We start from the raw sequence: 23,012 nt of genomic DNA on the forward strand, positions 1-23,012 counted from the left end.
TCTTTTTGGGTTTAAAGCGCAACAGCAGATTTCATAGTTAGAAGCAAAGAGGAATTACAGCCAAAAAGAGTTTTCAATTGCTGCAAGCAACTGAGAGTGCTTTTTTCAGGTCTGGGCAGATTCCATTTATGTTATCCAGCATTTACAGAGCTGTCCTTCAAGTTAATAGTTAATAGCTAAGTAAGAACACCTTTGTCTATAGTAGGGATTAAAAGTTGATAGCATTTTCTGTTGCTGATTGACAAAAAATAACTAAACTGTCCATACTGGGAAACCATGCCTTAATTTTTCAGTGTCTTATATGACATTCATTCTCACACATTCCATGCCTAATTCCCTTTCTCAATGGAATAGATTGCAAGGTTTGGTATAGCAGTACCAACTGCACTACTTCGTTCTGATTCAGTCTCCTGCTGCTCTGGTCCTGTGAGAGAGTTCATGAGCAGCTGTTCCTGTGTGAGGGAGAGCTGGAGAGGCTGGAAATTATTTAGAGAGACAGATGTGCCATCCTCTGTGAAAAAAGCTGAGCTTCTTGTTATGCTTTACAGAGACCACCAGTGTTCCAATATACTACACTTGATCAGGACCATAAAGTCCATCTTGTCAGTGGGTATAATTGGAAAACTGGAGGTCTTTGTGTAGCCTTCAGCAAGTTATTTCTTTTCTATGTGCCTCTTATTTACTTAACTTGCTTTTTCATAATGTAAAGTTTTCAGAGCAAGGTTCTTTTCTTACAAAACATCCATACTTCTGCTGGTAGTTAGATAATATATTTAATGACTGATTTGGACATCTCCACACAGTGTAGCTTCTTAATATCCAGGAATTGCATCTTTAATTTTCCACAACAGCTACAGTTCTGCAAGTTCCTCTTATTCCCTCTGTCTCCCTTGTCATCCTTGGCAGATCTACCTCTGGCTGTAAGCATAACTTCATCTGTGTGTACTTATCTTTCTTCCACCTATAACTGTTTCAGTTAAATGTAAAAATACTAGAAAACTAGTTTAACCTTGCCATACTCAGATAGATGTGCAAATGTTGACAGTTTTTTGTTAGACTCTTGCTCTACTGCTCCCAAGCTTTTCTGCTGAACTAACTGCAATGCCACAACCACACTCTCGTGTTTCCAGAAGTTCTAGAGGCATTTCTAGTGATCCTTCACTACTGTGCCTTCAATTAACACTGAAATTTGTCTTTTTCTTCCAATTTTTTCTCTGCTTTTTCAGATAGGTGTTCCATACCCAGGCCTAGTAAGGTTAAACAAACTGAATCTACTCTGCTTTTACTGCTGATCTGTACCACTTCACGGTGCTATATTGAAATGTGCTATATTGAGAAACTCATTGGTTTAGATCCATACCAATGTCTGCACTATATGCAAAGTGTTTTAATCCTCTTTATAGGAAATGGGAAATTTTTAGTCCTGGATGAACAATTCTTGTAAGCTTAAGTGAAACTATTTTTACTATTTTGTTTAATGATTGTAAAGTAACACAGAGTACTGTAAAAGTCCAGCACTTATGCAAGTGATTGTGATGGCATGTCAAATGAAAAAGGTTTTATTGTAAAATACATTTTCTACTACATGTCACTGATGGGTCCTTTAAACGTTTGGGTGAGATTTCTTTGTTTTGGCCATGATAAAGACAGCCAGAAGCTGACCAGGCTTGTTTTGTTTCAGTATTTATATTGCCAATCAATTGTACAAACAAGGCCAGATTCATGGTTTTAAGCCCTCAAGTTCATGGAAATTAAACACCTCACAGCCACTCCCTCCCTCCCTTCTTGCAGTCCAGTGGAACAGGGAGGAAAGTCAAAGTAAAACTTGCATGTTGAGCTAAGAACAATTTAATAATATTTCAATTTAATAATTGAAAATAATGTAAAATACAATAATAATGACAAAAAATAATAGTAATAATAGCAATAGTAATAACAGTAATAATAGTGAAAAGAGAAAAATAACAAGTGATGCGCAATGCAATGCTCACTGTCCACTGACAGGTGCCGGATCCCCGCTCCTGAATCCAGACTGTGCGAGCTTCTGGGTGACTCCTCCCAGTTTATGTACTGGGCATGATGTTCTGTGGTGTGGAATATCCCTTTTTCCAGTTTGGGCCACTTGTCCTGGCTAAACTCCCTCCCAGTTTGTTGGGTTTTTTGCATACCTACTCACTGGCAGAGCATGAGACAAGGGGAAAAAAAAGAGTCCTTGGTTAAGGATAAACACTATTTAGCAAAACCCAAAACATCGGTGTGTTATCAACACCATTCTCATTCTAAATCCAAAACACAGCACTGTAACAGCTACTGAGAAGAAACAAATTCTATCCCAGCTGTAACCAGGACAGCCAGCCTGTTCCTTATGTTTGTGTATGTTCTCAGATTAAACTACTCTCAATCACCACTTCTGTTTCCAAGGTCTTGCACTATTTTGTGAGTCCATTTCATATTCAGCATGGTTCAGCCAGAATCCAGCATGGGCTCACAGGTCTCTAGCTCAGATGAGCGGATTCCTGTTCCTAGTTACAGAGATGCTTGGAAATTATGGAAGTTTGTGAAAAATCTAACTGTTTCAAACCTTTCAAGGAAGAAACTGGTGTCCTTGAATCCTGTACTGAGTAGATTCTGTGAAATTAGTTGGTGATCTCAGTGCTGAGCTCTAATGTAAGGGAGTAAGTGTCAGTGTTGCAAAAGAACTGTAGTTCCTAACAGCATAAGAATGACTCTTTGGGCAGCACAGGCATTCTCTTTTCATTTCTGGCAGAGTTGAGGTCTGAGGAGTCAGAGCACAATGATTGAACTTGTGGTAGCTATTATGAGCTATTTCCATTTTGAAGTTAACAAAATGGCACCATTACAGTCACAGAAGAAAAAGGGGAGAGTTGCTCTGGAGTTATCTTTTTCCTCCTCCCCCTCTTTCCTCAAATTTTTGTGTGTATTTTTTTCCACAAATAGTGCCTTTGTTCCTGCAATCTCACAGTGGAATAAGGAACAGCAACCCTTTATTAGTGTTTTCCCAACCTTGAGGCAGCAAAATTTATGCAGTTCATGTTTTATGTTCCCTGGAGTCCTTGTTGGATTACTATGTTGTACATTATACATGTATTATATGTGTATATGTGTGTGTGCATATATAGTGTATTCTGTTCCACTGCACCTAACGAACTGAAGAGACAGCATTTCCCAGGAAGGGTGGAGAACTTGGTTTCCACCCCAAGACTATAAAAAATACTAGTAGAATGAGACACAACAGAGAAAGAACTATAGAAATAAAAGAAATTCTTAACAGAAAGTGATTTCCAAAGGCCCAGATTTTCCTGAGCAGCTTTTAGCATGGAATATTTTAGCCTGATTTGGTAACAGTTCATATAAAAGTCGCTCCTGCAGCCATCCTTGGAGAAGTGAAAAGACAGCAGTCTGGTGAAGATGTTCCAAGCTAATGATCACAGATCAGCTGTGCCAATACACTGAACAAAGACTAATATAACAACAAAGGGTACAGTTAGTGAAAGCCAGCTCTCAGCTATCCCTTTTGACTAATGTGTAAAATGGCTGTCTCGGTTTTAATCTTAGCTAATGAAAATGTTAGGAAGTTTCATTTTGGTTTGTATTCCTGTGAATTCTGACCCATTCTGGGTATTTTATTTTCATGCATTCATTTGTCCAGTCATTTCCTCTAACCTGGAGTATTCCATCATGCACAGAAGAACACATCATTAGTAGATCTGTAGTAGATCAATTAGTAGCAATTTGGCAATTGTAGCAATTGTAAATATCTGCTGAGAGGCACAGGGACAAGGCAGGAGTGTTTAACACATTCTTTCCCTATGATTTCAATGTGGATAATGAGCCAAGGTAGGGTCTCAGTACCCATCAGTACCCTGAGCTGGAGGACTGTGACTGTGAGAATGACCAGCTGATCCTGAAGTTGTGCAGGATCTGATGCTCCAGTTGAGCATCTACAAATCTGTGGGGTCTGATAAAACTAGATGATATCATGGCAAAACCTATCTTGATTTTTGAGCAGTCTTGGGAACCCAGAGACCTCCCAGCTGATTAGAGGTGATGAATGTTGTTCCAGTTTTCTAAAGGGGCAGGAAAGAGGACCAGGGAAATTATAGGCCTGTCACTTTCACTTCAGAGTTTAGTATTCATTAGGGGAAAGTCCTGCTTACCAAACCTGATTTCATGACAAGGTAACCCACCTAGCTGATCAAGGGAAGTCAGTTGATGCATTCTTTATGGATTTGAGTAAAGCTTTCAATACTGGCCCTCTAGTATTGAAAAGCCTGTCTGGAAAAAACATCCGGCTCATAGCTGAATAACCACATTATGTGATAGGTGAGCAATTGGCTTACAGGTCAGGCACAAAGGGTTACAGTGAGTGGGGTGACATCAGCCTGGTGACCTGTCACTAGAGGTGTTCCACAGGGCTCCATCCTCAGCTCTGTGCTCTTCTACAGCTTCATGAAGGACTTGGACAGACACTGATCTCTTCTCTGTGGTAACCGGTGACAGGACATGAAGGAATGGCCTGAAGCTGTGTTGAGGGTTTAGGTTGGATATTGGAAAAAGGTTCTTCACCTAGAGGGGAGGTTGGCCACTGAACAGGCTCCCCAGGGAAATGATCACAGCACCAAGTGTGACAGAATTCAATAGAAATTTGGAAAATCCTCTTGGGCTCATGGTGTGACTCTTGGAGATGGTGTGTGGTGCTGGGCATTGGACTTGATGATCCTTGAGGGTCCCTTCCACTCAGCATATTCTGTGATTCTGTGAAAGAGTGCTTCAAAAACAGATCTGCATTTTTGCAGTATACCAATCTCCAACTGGCAAATGAATATTATTATGTGATTATACAGCATGTTTCAGTATGACGATTTGAGTGGTTTATGGCTTAATGAAATCTGGCTCACTCCAGTTCTGCTCAATACTACCTTAATCACATTACTCTTCATGGCTTCAATCTGCCAGCTGTTCATTTTTATTACAATAAAACAGGTTCAACACTGAGCCTAGATCGAGGTACACTGAGGAAGTAATTTTTCTACCCCAGATTTTCATTAAATTCCTTTGAATTTATGGAGTCACACACATTCTCACCCTGTGGCATTTAACATTGTTATTTCTAAATTTAGTGCAATGAGACATATATTTACATTCATTTAGAATCTACTGTTATGTTTTAACTCAAGGCAGAAGGAGGAGACCAGAGGGGTGAACACGTGGTGTATTTTTTCAAGAAGATTGAAACAATAGGTGTAAGAATGTTCCCTGGTATAGCCACAGCAGTATCCATAGAATCTTCAGCAGTACTATTATTTATCCATTGTTTGTCTACACAGGAGGCCAGCGTGAAGCAAGGTGGATAGGAATTTCCAGCTGCACACTGCCATTGTGCAATTCTGTTTATTATTTGAAGATATAATTCCATACTTTATGTGTGGCATTCCTTCTCAAAAGACTTCTTCTTTTAATCTGAGCATATGAGCAAATGAAATAAGATTGTTTGAGTTAGTTTAGGATCCTTTGATCTGCTCTGCTTTCTGCTAGGACTCTTGGTTTTTTTTCATTGAACAACCTGATAATTACCACAACAAGACTGTGTAATATATTCAAATAAACCAAAATTTTTAAACATATTTTTCATTTATTGGCTTTGAACATTAATCATGAAAAGCCATGTCATCTTTGACAAAGTGTGACAAATATTTCTTTATCAATTATATGATTTACTGCAAGCAGCAGCTCTAGCTTTACCCAGCTTCACCCTCCAAAGCAAAAGGTAAAGTCCATGCATTGAAAAGGGGCTGCATTTAAGGTGACAGAGGAAGACTTAAATTACAATGATTTTCAAATCACAGGAGTGATGAACCTAAAGCACTTGGTAGAATATCAGAAATCAAGAACACTAAACTAATATGAGAAGCAATCCAGTGTATTGCTATTTAGATGTCACTTGGTTTTGTACAAACATGCCCCAGCAGACAAGAGTAAAGTAATATGATAGCAAAATACTTTTGCCTCCAGGCATTTTATCTGGTACTTGGACTTTCCCTTCCCAGGTATTTTCCTTGCAAGTCTGCAAGGTATTGACTAATTGCTTCCTATGTTTAGGCATATCCTTTCCTTTTTGTTGTATGCTTTCTCTGTATGGGTAAAACTGCTGTAGTCAGGATATGCTTCATTATAAAGGCATGGTGCAAAATGGCTTCAAACACTTTCATATAGTGCCTGGAAACTGCAATACTTAAAAGAGATACTATTTCTCAACACTCTAGATACCAGATGCCGATTCTAAATTTTTTTTACAACTTCCTCTTAAAAATCTTACCTCAGCAGTCATTAAGAACCTGAAACTGTTACACTGAACTTCACTTCTATATCCCTTTCCATTTTTAAGGTGTATTTTCCTGTGAGTGGAATGAGTCAAGACTTAGAATCATAGAATATCTCAAGCTGGAAGGGGTCCATACTGACCATTAAGTCCAACTCTCTGCTTTTCACAGGACTACCCAAAACTAAACCATTTGACAATGTTCAAGAGCTTCTTGAACTTGAATAGGCTTGGTGCTGGAAGGGCCTTTTCCAGTGCCCACCCTCTCACTGAAGAACCTTTTACCTAATGTTTAACAGAAACTTGCCCTGATGCATCTTCCTTCCATTTATTTATGCCCCATCACTGGTCACCAGAGAGAGGAGATCAGCATCTCCCCCTCTGCTGACCCCCACTGCCTTCATTCATAAGCTTGGGATTGGTGTGTCCAAGTGTTGCTTCTGCACTACTTATTTTAAGCATCTGTCTCACAGTTTTAGGTTTTCTAAATACTCTGCTAGAAACTCTTTCTCCCCACAATAATATATTTGCCTATTGTCTGTGTTAAGACACATTCAAGAGCAACAGGAATGTTAAAAGTGGTTGTGTTTTGAGTTTAGTGAAAACAAACAATTGAGAAGGGCAAGGATCCAGCCTCTCTACTTGTCAGACCCCAGAGAATCCACTGCACTAGTAATTGATGTTCTGCCCTAGCTTTATGAAACATGGAATACAGTAGAATCCATTGCACAGCCAATTCGCCCTGTCTCTTGCATGCAAACAGCAATGAAAAGCTTTTACTGCTTAGTATGTGATTAGTCTCCTGTGCCTTCTAGGCGCTGAATTCATTTAACAGCACTACTCATGTTAGAATTCAGGTGAGTAACAAGATACAAATCCAAGGAAAACTAGGTTTGATTGAACCCAGTGTTCATAGATCTGCTTGTTATCTAAACTCTTTCAGCATCCCTGCAGACTGTTCTCTGCAGAATGATCTATAAAGAATTCTAGAGCAATGTTTTTTTTCACCATTCATTTGCAGTCTGTTAATTCTTAAAATTTGTCATGAGAATCAGAAAATCAGTGGAGCCAGAGGCAGCTGCCATAGAGATTCACAGGAGTGTTTTCCACTAAGTAAGAACAATGACATTCTCTGAACGTATCTATCTGTTGGAGTTAAGCAGGATGACAGAGACTTTGATTTAAGGCCATGGGAAAAATTCCCTTAGTCATGGCAAGAAAAAACTCACCTGCATTTTGCCCTGGGAAGTTCATATGTTAATGTTGCCAGAAAGTTCTTTTGTTTCCCTGTTGTTTTTGGTTTACATTTGTCACAGTAATTAGCATATTCCTAATCCTCACTCCTGGTTGGTACCCTTCCCTCAGACTCCACTGCTACCTTAGTTGATATAAATTACTGTAACCCCCACCGCAGCCCTCGCCTTTCCCAGTGCACTCCATACCAAGTTTGCTTTCTTGGTTGTCATTGCAGTTTATTATTTACCCCTTTTTAAAGTGTTTTTGTTTTAAGTCACTGCATCATGCTCACTCCTTATTTTATCTCGCTGTCCAAGAGACCTTCACCCTCAAATCCTGGGGTAGCACCTGGTAGTCTAATCTGGGCCTTAGAACTTACCTGTTCTAAGAGGAAAAAAAATAATATAAAGACAATTTATCCATAAATAGGTCATCTTTGATAGTTGCTGGTCCAGAACAATACAACATAAGTAAAAGGACACAGGCTTCCCTTAGGAATGGGTTTTTCCCCAACTCTGGTCTTCCAGGAAACATGGACACAGCACAAACAATATCTAGGGAATATGCAGTGCATGGAGAAGCTAAACCTTGGTGTTCATATGAATAGAGGAAACAGGTTTGTGCAGGTATGTATAAGTGAACAGAAGATTTTAAGTGTGAATCAAGAAAACATATAGATTCTTTCAGATAAAAAAAAGCATTTGATCTCAGATATTTACAGTGGGCTTTCCAAGACATTCACTAAAACTATTCTCTTCACATCCCATTCATGCTCTTACCCATTTTTGTTCTTTCAAGAAACTGTGCTGAAAATGAAGGTACCTATGTCTGTAACACTCTGCATTAGAGGCTGCAGATTAAAGGTCCTTGTGTGTGTTAGCAGGAATTTATTACTGTTTTTGAGGCTGTAGTTTATATGCTAAATTTGCTGTTGTCTGACTTTCACAAAAATGTGCTGATTTTTAATTATCTAGGGAGAGTCTTTACTTCAACCTTCTCACAGCTGTAGAAATCTGGCTACCAGCTGCTGGAAAATCACTGACAACAAATAGAAGTATTGAAACTGCAGAAGCAGCAGTTTCCTTTCCTGCCATCCCCAACTACAAATCACTATAATCAGTCCTTGTTTTTCAAAGTATAAAAGGAGCTTTCAAAACCAATAGAAATTACTCTCACTCCTGCCTTTGACATCCCTGAGCAAACCTACCATTGTTTGACTTTCACTTTGTTACCTTTCCTATCCTGTTAATTAATTTCCTCCTACATTATAACTTACATTAATTTCCTTTTGTCTTTTTCAGAATGGAATCAACATCCTGTGGGAATTTAGGATTGTCTTTTTTCTTCCTCTTTGGAGGAAGGAGGGAGAGGAATGACTCTTTTTTTATGGGGGAAAAATAAAATCAGTTAGACCCCTAGGAAATATAATCTAATGAAAAGGTCTTCCAGCCTGAGGATTTCAAATGTGCTTGCTGTGAAATTTGCTCTTTTGCACTTTTCTGCTTACATTTCAAATTAAGACAGGAAAAGTGCATGGATATACTTTAAATTTGGAACTTTCTGTTCGACAGCAGGAAAATCAGAGAGAGATAAAGAAGAGCCTCTTAATGCAACTTTAATCCCTGTCTTGCAATCTGACAATGACAAAACCTTGCTAATTCTTCACAATAAATTACTGATCTAAAAAAAATTCTAGTGAGAGTTCATATTTTAAAAAATGCACTGAGGTGTCGAACTGTCCCAAATGCTTCAGAGCATCATCCTAAATGTGACTGGCTCTTTTGCTATCAGAATTTTGAGAAGAAACTGCTTCTTCTGCTGCCAGTCATTGAATCTGCCTTTTGTCATGGTTCCCTACAGGCTCCTGAAACACTTGCCAACACATTTGAGAACATATGTTTCAGAATCACCAAATTCATTGCTTGTCTAGCCTTTGCATTTCTCCATGGTACTCTTAATAGACAGTCTGTGACTCAAGACCAGCACTCATGGCAGTTAATCCACTGTCTTTCTAGTGGATCTGACAGGAAGAGTTACCCAATACTTGCTTGTGACATGATCTTTGTTGATAGATTTTCAATCAAGGGATCAGCAAATTAAAGCAAGTGACAGAACCTCTGCAATTTCAGGCTATCAGAATCTGCAATTTTTACATGTGTCAGTAGTGAAGCATTTCCACAGTTCCAGTTAAAGACCCAAACAGATAATGAGGAAGTGACCTGACACCCATTACAGGCATTCTTTTGTGTAATTGCTGAGCTTTTGGAAAAAAACAAACAGTGTTGATGTCAAGACCGACCATTTCCATCCAAATAGGTCTCCTTCTGAGGGAAGGTTGAAGGCCTGCTGTTATTTTGAAGATGCAGTTTCTAAAAGTGATGTGTCAGGTTCAGGAAGAGACAGTGACCTTAAATTCTTTAGATTTCTTTTTGGAAGTGTACACTTCCCTTTGGGAAAAAAAAAAAGAAGCCAAAATTAAAACTATAAAATGTGATTAAGAACAAAAAGCATAAGGTAAATATATCCCAAGATGTTGCAGAAGTACATTAGGATTTGCACCAAGGCAAGGCTGGTAAATTTTTCTTGGAAGGTATATCTGGAGCATGTGCCTTTAGGAAAGGAAAAGAGTATTTGGATATGGGACTTGGATACATGTTGCTGGTCAGGGTATGCATGTTTGCTTCTGTGCAACACAGACACTGGTACCTTTTTGAATCATTTATAGATTAATACTTTTGTAAAATTCTGACAAACACCATGTTTTGTCAGAGGTTTTTAAAAACAAATATGAAGTTTTGTTTTAAAAAATTATTAAACCTGATTCTGCTTTTCAGAAAAAGAAATGTAGATTTTGTGGACAAATTGCATTTTTAGGCATTCCTGTATTCACTTCTTTGTTTTGAACTGCTGCTTCTCCTTTGTACATAGGAAAAACCATGTCACTACCCAACATTCTTTCTTCCCTTTGTACACAACAATATTCTTTTAATGTTTCCTCTGCTTCTTATCTGGGGTTATTTATCTTCAAATGCCCCTCCCTGGGATGAAAAACCTTGTGTTTGGTTCTGAATATAGATGATCGTCTTACTCCCATGTCTGTCAATCCTTATATGTTCTTTATACAGTATCTTCTTTCCAGGAGAACCCAAAACACTTTGCTACAAGAAATCATGAGGAACAGAGAGATTAGGTGTTGTCCTGACTGACACAGAATTGGTAAAAACATGAAACTAGACCTGTTATCCCTTGACTGTCAATTTTGTATTGTGACCACTGATTTAGATGGTGCTATTCCTTTCTTTTCTGATAGCTATTTTTTGTGGTTTAAAAGATGGTTCTGCCACACATACCTGTCTGTGATCAAGACCTGGTTTTCACACTACAGATTGATTTTACATTACATTGCTGAATGAGAAGGTTATATAAAGTGCTTGTTAATATTAGGGGCATTTCCCATGGATTTTTATACACCACTGTGCTTGTGAGTAGAGTGGGTAGGTAGAAAATGGAAATCTTCCATTCTGTAGGAATTAATGCATTTTTATTTTTTAACTGTTTGGTGAAAATTATTAGTATGAATACTATTCTGAAGGGTATTATATCCATGTGTGCTCTGTAGCTGCATGCCTGACACTGGCTCCCAGCAAGAGGAAGAGGTCATAGCTCTTGTCTAGATCCCTTAGCTACTCATCTAAAGAGTGCAAGTAGAGCACCCTGTCTGCATCTGGTACATTTGGTGTCATTGCAGCAGGCAGTGTTACCTGCACAGTTCCTTTCAGCCTTGGTGTGAGCTTTGCAGTTTCTGTTGCTTTAAACTGGACACCAGCTAAACCCACAGTACTCTGTTTTCCACAACAATTCCAAAACGGTATTGGGAGGCAGAGCAGGAGAGCACTTCCTGTGGGATTTCAGTGGAGTTACCTGCTTCCTCTGATAGTCTCTGTCTCCTAGTGTGTGACACAAGGAAACAGATGAGACTAGAAATATCAGAAACTCTAGCATACAGTTGTGATTGGAATACTGTGGCTATGGCAGGACAAACGTCTGAAACTCCTTTGGATCTGAGGAGCAGTAAGGAAAATAAAAAGCAACCAAGTTTAGTGAAATTGTAATTTTTTCTTTCTCCTGCTTTGTGAGAAGCACCTCACTGACAACTGGAAAACAGTGCTGAACTGTGGCTGAAAATCGTATTTTTGGTCCACAGTGAAGTGACTTGCAGAAAATACAGACTTTCTTGTGGGGAAGGACCATTATCACTTTGGAGAGAGGCCACTGCTAAGAAACTCTATCACAAGAACTTGATTAAGGAGAGGAATGAATTGCTCAAGAGATCAAGGAAAAGCAAGCAGACAGAATTTGGGAGCAGATGAATGCGCCACTTCTGCTTTTTGTGCTGTTTTTTGTCCTCTTTGTTGCAGTTCCTCATAGCCAGCCATGTTTAGCAGTCAGTTTGAGGGTCCAGCCAGACAGGTTGTTTACAAGTTGACAACACCGCTGTAGTGATTGTAACATTATGGTCACTCTGGATGTGCTCATGTGGGGAGCAGGAGAAATTGTATTTCTCCAGAAAAAGATGTACCTACAGAGAAAAAATGTTGTAGTGGGAGGAGTGGGGACAGCTGAAGCAGCCTGAAGTTAAAGCTGAGATCATAATTTTCCCTGTAAACATTAGATGTTTTTTTTTCCCCTTCCAGAAATACAAAAATATTTTCCCCTCACTTAAATTTGGCAAAGCTTAATGGGAAGGAGGCACTAGTGGACACCATTCTAACCTGGTTGTTCAGGTATCTATCAAATGGCAGATTTTCTCTTGGTGACTGAGAGCAGGAGCTTCAATTAGGATCTCTCCTCATATACCCTGAATACTGTAATTTTGGGCTTTCACAGTAACTGTAGAAAGCACATCCTCATCCACCCAGCTAATAATATTCCAGTGCTAATAATGCTAAGCTCCCTGTGATCCCTTTAAGGAAAGAAAGGCCTTTTTGTTGTTATTTTGGTTTTTGGGGGTTTTTTGGGTTTTTTGGGTTTTTTGGGGTTTTTTTTGGGTTTTTTTTGTTTTTTAAGCAAGCAGGGTGTTTGCACCATTTTTATACACAAGCATGAAGCCAGTGCTTTTGCCCTAGCAATCTGCAAGTATAGCCAGACCCATGATACAAACTTGAGCAGGAAGTGCATACCAGCTGCTGGGTTGAGTCTATGCTACACGGCACAGTTAAGACCAGCTGCAGCCTCTGATGCTCATGGGACTGCTGTCCTGCTGTCTTGCCATGTGGAATTCCACCACACCTTACCCATTTTTTTGTCTGGCACTGTAACCTGCCCTCTGTTTTCACAACTTCTTCTTCTAGTAAAAAAAAAAAAAAAAAAAAGAGCTTCAAAACATTGTAAGTTGAAATAAAGTGTCTCCTCTTTTCTTATTTTGTTTTGCTTGGGAGATGTCTGTGAACCAAAAAATCAGCTCCTGATTTGGCACTGCTGACCTATAGCAGCCTTGTTCCCCACACAAAGGGTCTCTGTGAGACTGTGACTTTGAGAAGTATGAAATTTGTATGGTCAAAATCTGATACAGCTGAGTTTCACAGCCTCATACTATTTTCTACAGATCATAAATGGCTGTTGGTATTTATATACCTAAGGACTTGTACTGACTTTGGAATTTTTTGACAAGAACAATGATAATTTTGTAACAAACCCACTCCTTTTCCTATTGAGAAACAAAATTTTACAAAAGGGTTGCAGAAACATACATAAACAGACATTTTTTCAGGTACAAACTATAAAAGTCCAGTGATTTAAAACCATCTTTTTTCTTCACAGTTTCCCCATGTAAGGGAAGAGCTGGAAAAATAGGAAGGTATCCCTTTAAAATCTCATACTACTGCCTCTGAACATTAACATTACATCCAAAGGCCCTCTGCCTGGTTGATTCAACTGGGATTTTAACAAATGTTCTCTAAGTATTTTAGGTGCTAGCTGTTCTTCTGGGGTAGTCAAACACCCATAAGCATCTGGGTACCTACACACTTACAAACTAGGTTTCCTGAGGACAGAGGTGTCTGGAGATGTTTTGGATGTACAGGAGAATCAAGGGAAATACCTCCTCTTGTTTACTGTAAATTTTGCAGAACTGAAAATAAAGTAATGGGTACAGCTACTGTACCCCAGAGAAAACTGAAGGCCTAAAAAGCTCTGGCATTACAAGTAAAGAATGACTTTTTACTTACTCTCCAGCAGGAAAGCTTCAAAGAGCAGTCCAAAGTGTGTAAGCTAAAGCAGATACATAAAAAGAACAATTATTTTTATCTCCAATGGGGTGGATAATGCCTAAGCCATAAAAATGTTTGCTTAGTAGTGATTTTTAAAATTTTGTTTCTTGGTTATTAGCCCCCCAGTGTCTCTTTGATATACATATATTTAAATATATTATATACATATAGAGGGGTTGAAGAGTGGATACAATCACAGATCTGTGTCCAGCTCTAGTTCTGCATGCAATATTTATGCAGCTTCCTTCGCCATGTGTTTGATTACACAATATTATAGAATATTTTTCATTGCAACATCTCTGTGTGATGTGGAACTAAATAAAGTTCTTTTGCTAGATGGAGACTTGCAATTCACCTTTAAAAGGCTGGACAGTTTAAAAGAACTGGACAGGTACTGTTAAAGCATGTGGTAGAGGAATTTGTGAGTACACTGCCAGCAGAGCAGTCGCTATAGAACTGTTCCACAGGTCTTCAGCTTTCCCCTCCCTGGGGTGAATGTTATGCCCTCTCTGTCTCCATTTCTCCTCTGTGCAATATGGGTGGTAATGACTGTTCTTGCACAGAGACTCTGGCAAGGGCAAGCATTCCATTCTATGTAGTTTTTTCACAGTGCAAATACCAGCCTGGGGATGCTAGCGTAATCTTTTATTTTTTTTGGTGCTGGAGGTCTGGCAACAATAAGCAGCTGGTGAGCTCACTGGTTGTAGTGGACAAACTCTGAAAGGGGAAGCTTGAGGTAGTGTGTGTATAAAACTGTCAAAAGCAGTAGTGCAGACCATGTCATTTAGGATATGCAGGCTCATTATATAGGTCCATGGTCTGTCATTTAGAAACACAGAGAGATCACTGGATTTTCTGCATCCAGAAAACACAAAATTTTTTAGGAAAATCCCATTTGTAGCCACAATCTATCTTGTGCAGATGTTAACACTTCTGAAGCAATTCTTCAAAGACAGATCCTTGGCCAGGCCCCATGGCCAGAAGCAGTATTTTTTCCCAGGCACTGTCCCAGTAAAAGCTCAGGTCCAAAAAAAGCATGCCTGCTGTCTCATAGGAAAGCCTTATATTTTTTTCACAGGTATGAATGCCTGGAAATCTAGTAGGCCAGTAGAGTCAGATCACCTCCACCAGCTTTGCTGCAAAGTAGCTCTGCTGTAAGAGGGTCAGTTCTTCCATTCCCTCACACAACCCTCACACCTCATGCACACTCTTCCATCCTCCTGCATCTGCTCCCCCTAACCGAGCACAATTTTCTGGTTTGGTCTAACAGCAGCAGCTCTCCAACAAACATATTCCAGGCTGTTTTGAAGCCATATTGAATGGAATTCCCATTCTTCCTTAGGGTGCCATTACTTCACCATCAAGTATTATATAAACTTAAAAAATTGAGATGCCTATTATTTGAGATACCTATTCTGCCTTCCCCCCCCCCCCCCGCCCCCCCTTTTTTTAATTTCTATGGTAAATCTGTTTTAATTTAGCTCAGGAAATATCAATGGGTGAGCAAATCAAGGCAAACCACAGAATGACAGACTACTTAATCCTAAAGCCATCAGGAGAGGAGTAGACTTTGTCTTCTTCAAACTGCTGTGAATCTTTCTACAGCATCAAGGCTAAGAGCTTTTATTTTATCTTCATCAATTCATCCAGCATCACATAGAAGCTGTTAATTCTTTTTAAGTAATCTGAAAACAAAATGCAATATGGTTTTGGTTTTTTGGGCCTTCTTGTTCAATTTCCTTAGAACTGAAGCCACAATCAGTGGGATCTGGCAACAGAACTGGTCATTTCTGGAAATCCGACTCATGTGATTCTCTGCTGACTGCGGCCTTTGTTTCCCTGCACTGTGGCTGAGTGTCACAGCATCCTGCTCATCGTGAGAAAGGTGTGAGCTCAGCGAGGCCGGCAGTGCGGATGAAGCCGCCGGCCAGGCCCGGCTCTGCCTGCACCGTGCCCCGGGCCTGCTGCGGGCCCGGCTCCTGGGCCTCGGGGGCCTGAGCTCTGCTGCGCAAACGGGCCTTTCTGCCAGGGCCAGCACTGCCCAGGGCCAGCGTGTCTCTGAAGTGAAACGGCCCTAGGCGAGGAAAGAAAGAGAAAAGCGGGGAGATGCGCTTTAGGGGACCTCGGCTGGGACCTCTGGGTCTCCTCTGTGCCAGCAAGTGACCTGCCACCCTGCCCTCACCCTGCGAGCGCCATTCGCAGCCACGGGACGCGCACGGAGGCAGCTGGCGCCCGTCGGGTGATTTCTGTGTCGGAGCAGGGCCTGAAGGGCCCCGGTTCCAGCTGCAGAGCTCCTCTGCGTCAGGAACTCCACCTTTAAACTCTCCTGCGTCTTGCTGCTTCTCGTACCGATCGTTCCTAGGTTGCCTTGCGGTCGCCCGCCTCTGCTGCGGCGTGTGTAGGGGAGCCAGGGTGATCCCCATCTCCTGGCTCATCCCCACCTGAACATTTCTGTGGTTTGTCATCTGCTCCGGTTCTTCCTGCGGCACCTTTCCCTTGTGATCTCTGGGAACAGAATGAGGTGTGCTGAGTGCTCACATCTGCTATTCTGTGGGGGAGGCGTTCGGGGTCTGGCAGCAGAATGGCAGCTCCCTGCTGTTGGCTCAGGGTGTTTTGGGTTAGGAAAACCAAGGTAATATCTGCAGAAAAACATTTACAATTCAAAGCTTTGTCAACACTGTTTCCTAAATTTGGTGAAGGACTGAAAAAATGGTTAACTTGGAGAGTCATGGACTTTTTATTTGTATTTTGCATTGGAGAAAGATGCTGAAAAAAAACCCCAGAAAACTGTAAACTTTTGAAACATGGAGTATTTAAAAATAATACTGAGTAATAATCACTGAGTGCTTTAGAAAGGTTAATGCTATAATCTGGAAATGCCGTGGAGAGATTGAACGAATTCCATTTTATAACGCTGTGTTATGCTTAGTTGATGACCATGATCAGTCCTCATTTATGGCAGAGCATATAGAGAGAACCAGGAATACACTGCTGCAGTGGTAGACTTCCTTTGTCCTGAAGGTATTCAGGTAAATAGAATGAATAGAGCAGGCTCCAGCTGCATCAAGGCTCTTGACTCTGGCAGAAATGGAAATGTTAAATGAAAGAGAACGAAAAAACAATTATGTTTTTTACAAGGATGGAAATTAGTTAGATTCTTAAAATCCTATTTCCAATCAATAGAAAAAATGTATCCTCCTTTTGTCTCTGGTAGATGAGGTTGGATCAGATCCCCATGAGGCTGTTCCTGATTAATTGCTTCTCAGTTCAGACCTGCACAGGTCTCGAACAGTACAGAGAGGGGTAAATGCAAATAGTTCTGACCCACTGTATTGCTCTGGATGCTGGATGTTGTGGAGGATGGGAAGGATTATGGGTCAGACCACCATGCAGGAGGTACCAGCCAGCCCATTTCTGCAAGGATTTATGTTCCTGCTGCTGCAGAGACAGCTGACTGGACCACTGGAGATCCAGCATGACAGATTTCTGCTTTCTTCACCTCTTTATGAGTCCCAGTTAAACCAGGCAAAATAAATTCCTGGATGTATCCTCTACTCATCTCAGTTCCTGAAATAAAGCAGTCTGTCTACAGAGAGGAGATTAGCAATGCTTTACAATTAATTCCTGTGATAGACTTTTGTATGCCTTATAGCCAGAGAGAGGAAAACACTTAGGGAGAAGGTGATACTTAAAAAGAATTTCAGAGAAAAAGGAGCAAAAAGGTCATAGAAGAACCTCTAGTAAGCAATAAGCTGCAGAAATGCACCAAGAGTGTGAATTCCAAGTTCAATTGCTACTGAAAATATCAGAATAGTTACAAATAGTATTACAAAATTAAGTGTAAAATAATGTCAGAAGTGATTTCCAGATTCATGCTGAAGTCCAGATCTGGGGTCACTTCCACAACCAACTGAGGGTACCAGTAGTTCTTATTGTAGTAGTAATAGTAGTAGTAGTAGTTGCTTCCACAACAGTTTTGAAAAATGGACTGAAACTTTCAGTCTTAAAAAATATTTCTTCAGAAGTCATTGTTAGAGTCATCCTACAGCAAAGTTGCTCTTTACCTTAAAATTATTTCTAATTAAAGACCATAATTTGCCAGAGAGGTCTGTGAAGCTCATGCACATCTGCTGAGCACTAAAGGAAAATTATTCTTTGCTGACTTCAAGGGTCTAGTACAATAAAAATGACAAATTGTATCCTTGGAAAGATTTTTAAAAACTGTAGTGAGAATTGTGATATTCTGTTAGCAGAGTTGTGGGAAATGGAACTTCCACAGATGCTGAAGGGTTCAATCTGAAGCCTTGGAAAGAGCTTGGGTTAATGTCATGATGAAGGTACACAGACATTGGGTAGAGAAATTATAAACTAATATCTCTATAGTTAGAAGTAAGAATATGCCTAGAGTAGGTCAGAAATTATATTAGGTAATAAAATAGTTTGAGGTTTAGGCTGTAATAATGTGTTATAGAGTAGGCTAAGGATCTAGAAGCTGTGATAGAGATGTGTGTAGGAGTACGTGACCTGTCAGCTTACTGGCTAAGAGTCAGACTCACTGCAGCAAAATTATATGCAAAGGTGATAGGTTAAGAAGTAAAACAAGTTTTGTGCCAACTGTCTATTGGACCAAAACCTTATATATTGCTGTGTGAAGAAGGAACCCATGGCTACCTTGAGCTATGGCTGACTTGTTGCTCCTTGAAATCTCATGCCTTGGAGACTGCTATCTTATCTGGCTTGCTTGAGCAATAAATTGTCTCAAAGCCTGGTGGTCCCATGCCTCGTTTTTCATCTCGACACAGAGTCAATCCGAGGGTAAATTACTTTTTAGGTCTTTACTGAACATCAGCTAGTTCTGGATTGTGCTGTTTAGTCAGGACTGGATTGTTTTGACTAGCAGTGAAATCAAAAGGGTCAATATTTTTCTACGCTAATTATCCATCTCTTAGAAGTCTGGTAGCAGAAAGACCAAAGAGAAGCATTCACAAAGCTAAATCATCATTTGAAAAGTATTGAAAGAGACAGAACTTCAAAAATGTTTACCTGATAAAGCCATTTCAGAGTCCAGGTTGCCTTCCTCTATAACACTGTGGATAAACAGTGTAATTCTGTCAATAAAATTTATATATCTACTTGAAGAAAGAGAAATAAGGTTTATTTTATCGATTGTTCCCAGTGATACCTGAAAAAATGCTTCTATTTAACAGGGTGCTGTAACAGCTGCCTGTACTAGCAAGAAGAACATCTGAAAGAGCTTTGATCTCTGGAAATCATATTTTACATTTTCTTATTCAACATAAGACATTTTGTAGTGTCCAAACCTGTGCTAAATGTGATTTCACTAGTGTTCCACATTCCTGTGAAGACTTCAAAAATATTCAACATAAAAGTCCCTTAAGAATGTTTGTTATGAGCAGGAATAAATATTCCAGCTGTATTTCAACCTCATGATGAACTAATCCAAACAGAAAGGTAGAACGTCTGCAGGTGGAATATCAGTTATCAGCTGGTCTAGTTCTATGGCTACTACTCTTTCCAGACAGGTTTAGAAGCAATATTTACCAAAGATTTTAAACCAGAAATAATTCTAATTATTCTCCAGGCAAATGGTAATAGTGAATTACTGTTTCTTTTAGGAACAGCTTTGTTATTTACCTACATTTTTTGTGAAGCATATTCCTCCTGCTTAGAGTGGAAATGCTTAACCACAAGAAAATAAATGCAGCCCAAGCGCAAAATTTATTTGTTCGTGGAGTATATAAATAAAAAACATTATTTTGTATGGTTTGTTACCAAAACTAAATATTAATTATTAAAATGCTATATGACAAAGTAGCAAACGTTGTATCTGTTATTCTGCTAACAGAAATACACAGAACTCATATGAAGAAAAGTGTTCATTAATTAATTAAATTTCTTAGAACAATTATGTCAGAATAAAAAATTCCCTCTTGTTTCATAGTGTTTACTCATAATCCTATTATTTTTGAGTGCTAATTACAGAGATATATGAAACTTGCACCAAATCCTATTTCCATCTCTTAAAGCCTCAAATTAAATAAAAGATTCACCAAATGAAGACATATGACACCTGATCCTAGAAATAAATATTTCCAACAAACAAATCTGATTTTATCTTTCTAGAGTTTTAATAGCTGAAGTAAAAATTTTTCTGTGATTCTAAATTAATATTCACCAGATATGGATACTTTTTCCTTATTGTAAGAATGTCAAAGTGGATTTGTTTCTTTCAGTCCCTAGATTGTTGATATGTTTCCTTTTGTCAGAAAATGCAGAAATGACATGCAAGGGAAGAGGATGCTGTGAAAATCCCTTTGCAGAGCTGACATGCTTGCTGGTGGTGCAGCTCTAATTGAAAAACACCAAGAAGATACTAACAAAATAGCAGATCTTGTAACTTCAAAAACAAAGATTATATTCCAAGAAAAATGTTTCTGTATTTCATATCCAGCTATTTGTTAAATAACTTAATGATAATCAGCACAAAAAAAAAATAGTTAATAGATTTATACTCTCTGTTATGGTTAATTCTAGAAAATACTGGGAAAAATTTGCTCACTGTCAATCTAGGGAGCAGCCTCAGTCAAAAGCAAGCAGATTCCCAGGCAGCTCTGGCTCATGTACTGTAGCTTGAGCTCAGGTTAAAGCTGGGCACAACAGTGTTTGTAAATGTACAGTCTGCTGGTCACGTAGGAGGCAGTGGCCCCTGCCCCAAAACTAGCCTGCCTTTGCTGGCAGGTTTCCAAACAGCATCCAGCACAGAACGGTCTATGGGTCAGCAGTTTGCTCCCATGAGGGGCATCCTTGCAATTCATCACGCTGTGTTTTGGACAGCTTTTCCTGTCTCCAAACAGTCAAGTGATTCAACCACATGTCCTGTGAGGGTAAGGAGAGAAATATGCCGAGGAAAAACAAAAGCCACTTATGTTCAGGTCAGCCTGCAGTGTTTGGCTGCTAACCAGAAAGTAACTCCTTATGCTGTGTAGTTAAGAATCCCATAAAAAAAATTGATCTTAAACCTGAGTCATAGTGACCAAGCTCATGCTGTCTCATGTAGAGAATCAAAAGTCCCAATAAAAATCAAAGAGCCTATTCTAATTCTCAGAGCTACTCTCCCTATATTAGATTTAGAAACTAAAATCTACATCCTCTCTTATAAGAATTAGGATTAATAGGGAAATCAGCAAAACCTTAAGGTACCCACTGAGTAATCAGAGTAAAACAAAATACTTCTCCTTTGTAGACGTAATGGAAGTTTAAAGAAAAATACTCACTCATTCAGCTATAACACTCCACATGATAGTTTTTCAGCATTGTTGGTATTAAAAGGCTAACAAATTATCACCTGATAGCTGTCAGCAGACCAAGCATTAGTATAAAAGACGTGATGTATCTAATTTACCTTAGATAGAGCGTCTCTGAAGGCTTTGAGGCTTTAGCTCTGTAAATAGCTGAAAAATGTCTGTGGTTTCCAATTTCATTGAACTGGCTGATGGGGGAGACTCAGCTGATGTGATGTTTAACCTTCCTTTCTTAATATTACATCGTGTAATATTGGCTAACTCATCTGTTTCCCAGCTGACTTTTCCAAGTTCCTGGAATGGGGAAGGACATGAAAGTTTGGAGTTTTCGTGTTTTGTTTTGTTCTGATTTTGTTTTGTTTTGTTTTTTATTTGTTTTTTTCTTTTTATCTCCTCAATTTACTGGTTTTTGTGAGCATCTGGCAAAACGTTGGAAGGACAAGGTCTTCGAAAAAAAATTAATGTCTACTCCAGTCTGAATATAAGTCATGTATATGCTTTGTATCTATGTAATAATTCTCTCCAGAGACTTGCAAGGAAACAAAACAAAGTAAAACAGAAGTAGCAAGGAGGGGAAGAGACCTTGAGAGGTCTGTAAGACCAACTTCCTGCTCCAAGCAGGGTCAGGAATGAGATCAGATGTTGTTGCACAAGGCTCTGTCCAGCTAAGGTTTGGAAATCTCCAAGGACAGAGGTGGTTTCTCCTCCCTGTGCTGTGTGTGTCAGGGAAAAAAGCTTATGTTTACCTCCAGCCTCACTGGCCTGGCTCAGCTTGCTGCATGCCAGGGCACAGACCTGCCCCTGGCTCCAGTGCATCACTGCTGGGCTCTGCCTGTCTGGGGCAGGGCTGCCCCTTGCAATCTGACCCCTTTCTCATCCTGTCCCAGCCTCTCCACAGCATGCCCTTGAGCACATTGACTGGTCTGTTCCCATTTGGGGTCATCTGCAGGTGACCAGTGTCAGGAAAATTAATCCACAAACACCAGAGGTTTTTATGTCAAAAAGGAGACAGAGGAGTCCTTTTACCTTATAAAGGGAGAGGCCATGGGGCATTCCCCTGGGGTCTCTCCAATTTTTGGAGGATGCAGCCTCCTTTTTATCCTAAATTCACAGCCACATGTCCTCTCTTTCCCCACTGGCTGAGCTACTTGAGTGGTGCAGACTTTCCGGAATGCCTGATAAAGATTCCCCTCTAATGTACAACTCTCCCTCTTAAGTTTTAATTCTCATGGAATTTATAGTGTTCCCCCACTGTCTCTTTCATCTTTAAATATCCAGTTTCATTTATCAGCAAACATACAGTTTGTTTGTAAAGGCAAATATCTTTTTTCCATTCATCTGTCAGTGGAATCTTTCCCTATTTTTTTTTTTTCTCTCAGGTAAGACCCACTGCTTGTTTGTAAAGACAAATCCATCATTTCTCTCAGCAGTATTTGCAATGAGTGATTTTAAATTTTTGAAAGGATTTACTGTAATGCAATCAAGACTAAGGAACTTCTTCAAAAATGTGAAATGTAAGGGGAAAAAGAAAAAGAAATTAAAAAGAAAAAGACATAGAAAGAAGGTAAAGCAAATCTCTCCCTTAAATATGTAATTCAGAACCAACTGCCTGTTGACAGCTGTGGTGGTAGACATTTGAAGCTTTGTGTGTTTTGGACAGAATTTAGGCACGTAATCTTGTAAAAAATAAACAAACCAAGAGACCATGCCTCTGCTTTATAAATACATACAAATAACCAAAAGGCAGCTGGGTCATGTTGAATTTCTATATGCTGCAAAAACGGCCACAAAATCTTTGTGAAATTCCGGACATTTTCTTCCTTCTCCTACACAAGAAAATCAAGA

At 39.6% G+C, this 23,012-nt stretch overlaps 1 long non-coding RNA gene across 1 annotated transcript; it reads right to left on the bottom strand.

Moving 5' to 3' along the window:
• Window positions 1-16,696: 16,696 nt before the first annotated feature.
• On the bottom strand, window positions 16,697-21,317 carry LOC106628586 (uncharacterized). The gene is made up of 3 exons (XR_001332003.2): window positions 21,269-21,317; window positions 18,889-18,932; window positions 16,697-16,923 (listed from the first exon to the last, which is right to left on the bottom strand). It is a non-coding gene; the product is annotated as an uncharacterized LOC106628586 (long non-coding RNA).
• Window positions 21,318-23,012: the final 1,695 nt, after the last annotated feature.

The sequence above is a fragment of the Pseudopodoces humilis genome, chromosome 4 (assembly GCF_049639895.1).
Source record: "Pseudopodoces humilis isolate 2021_Gansu_Grassland_sample_001 chromosome 4, ASM4963989v1, whole genome shotgun sequence".
In the NCBI taxonomy this organism is placed as follows: Eukaryota; Metazoa; Chordata; class Aves; order Passeriformes; family Paridae; genus Pseudopodoces; species Pseudopodoces humilis.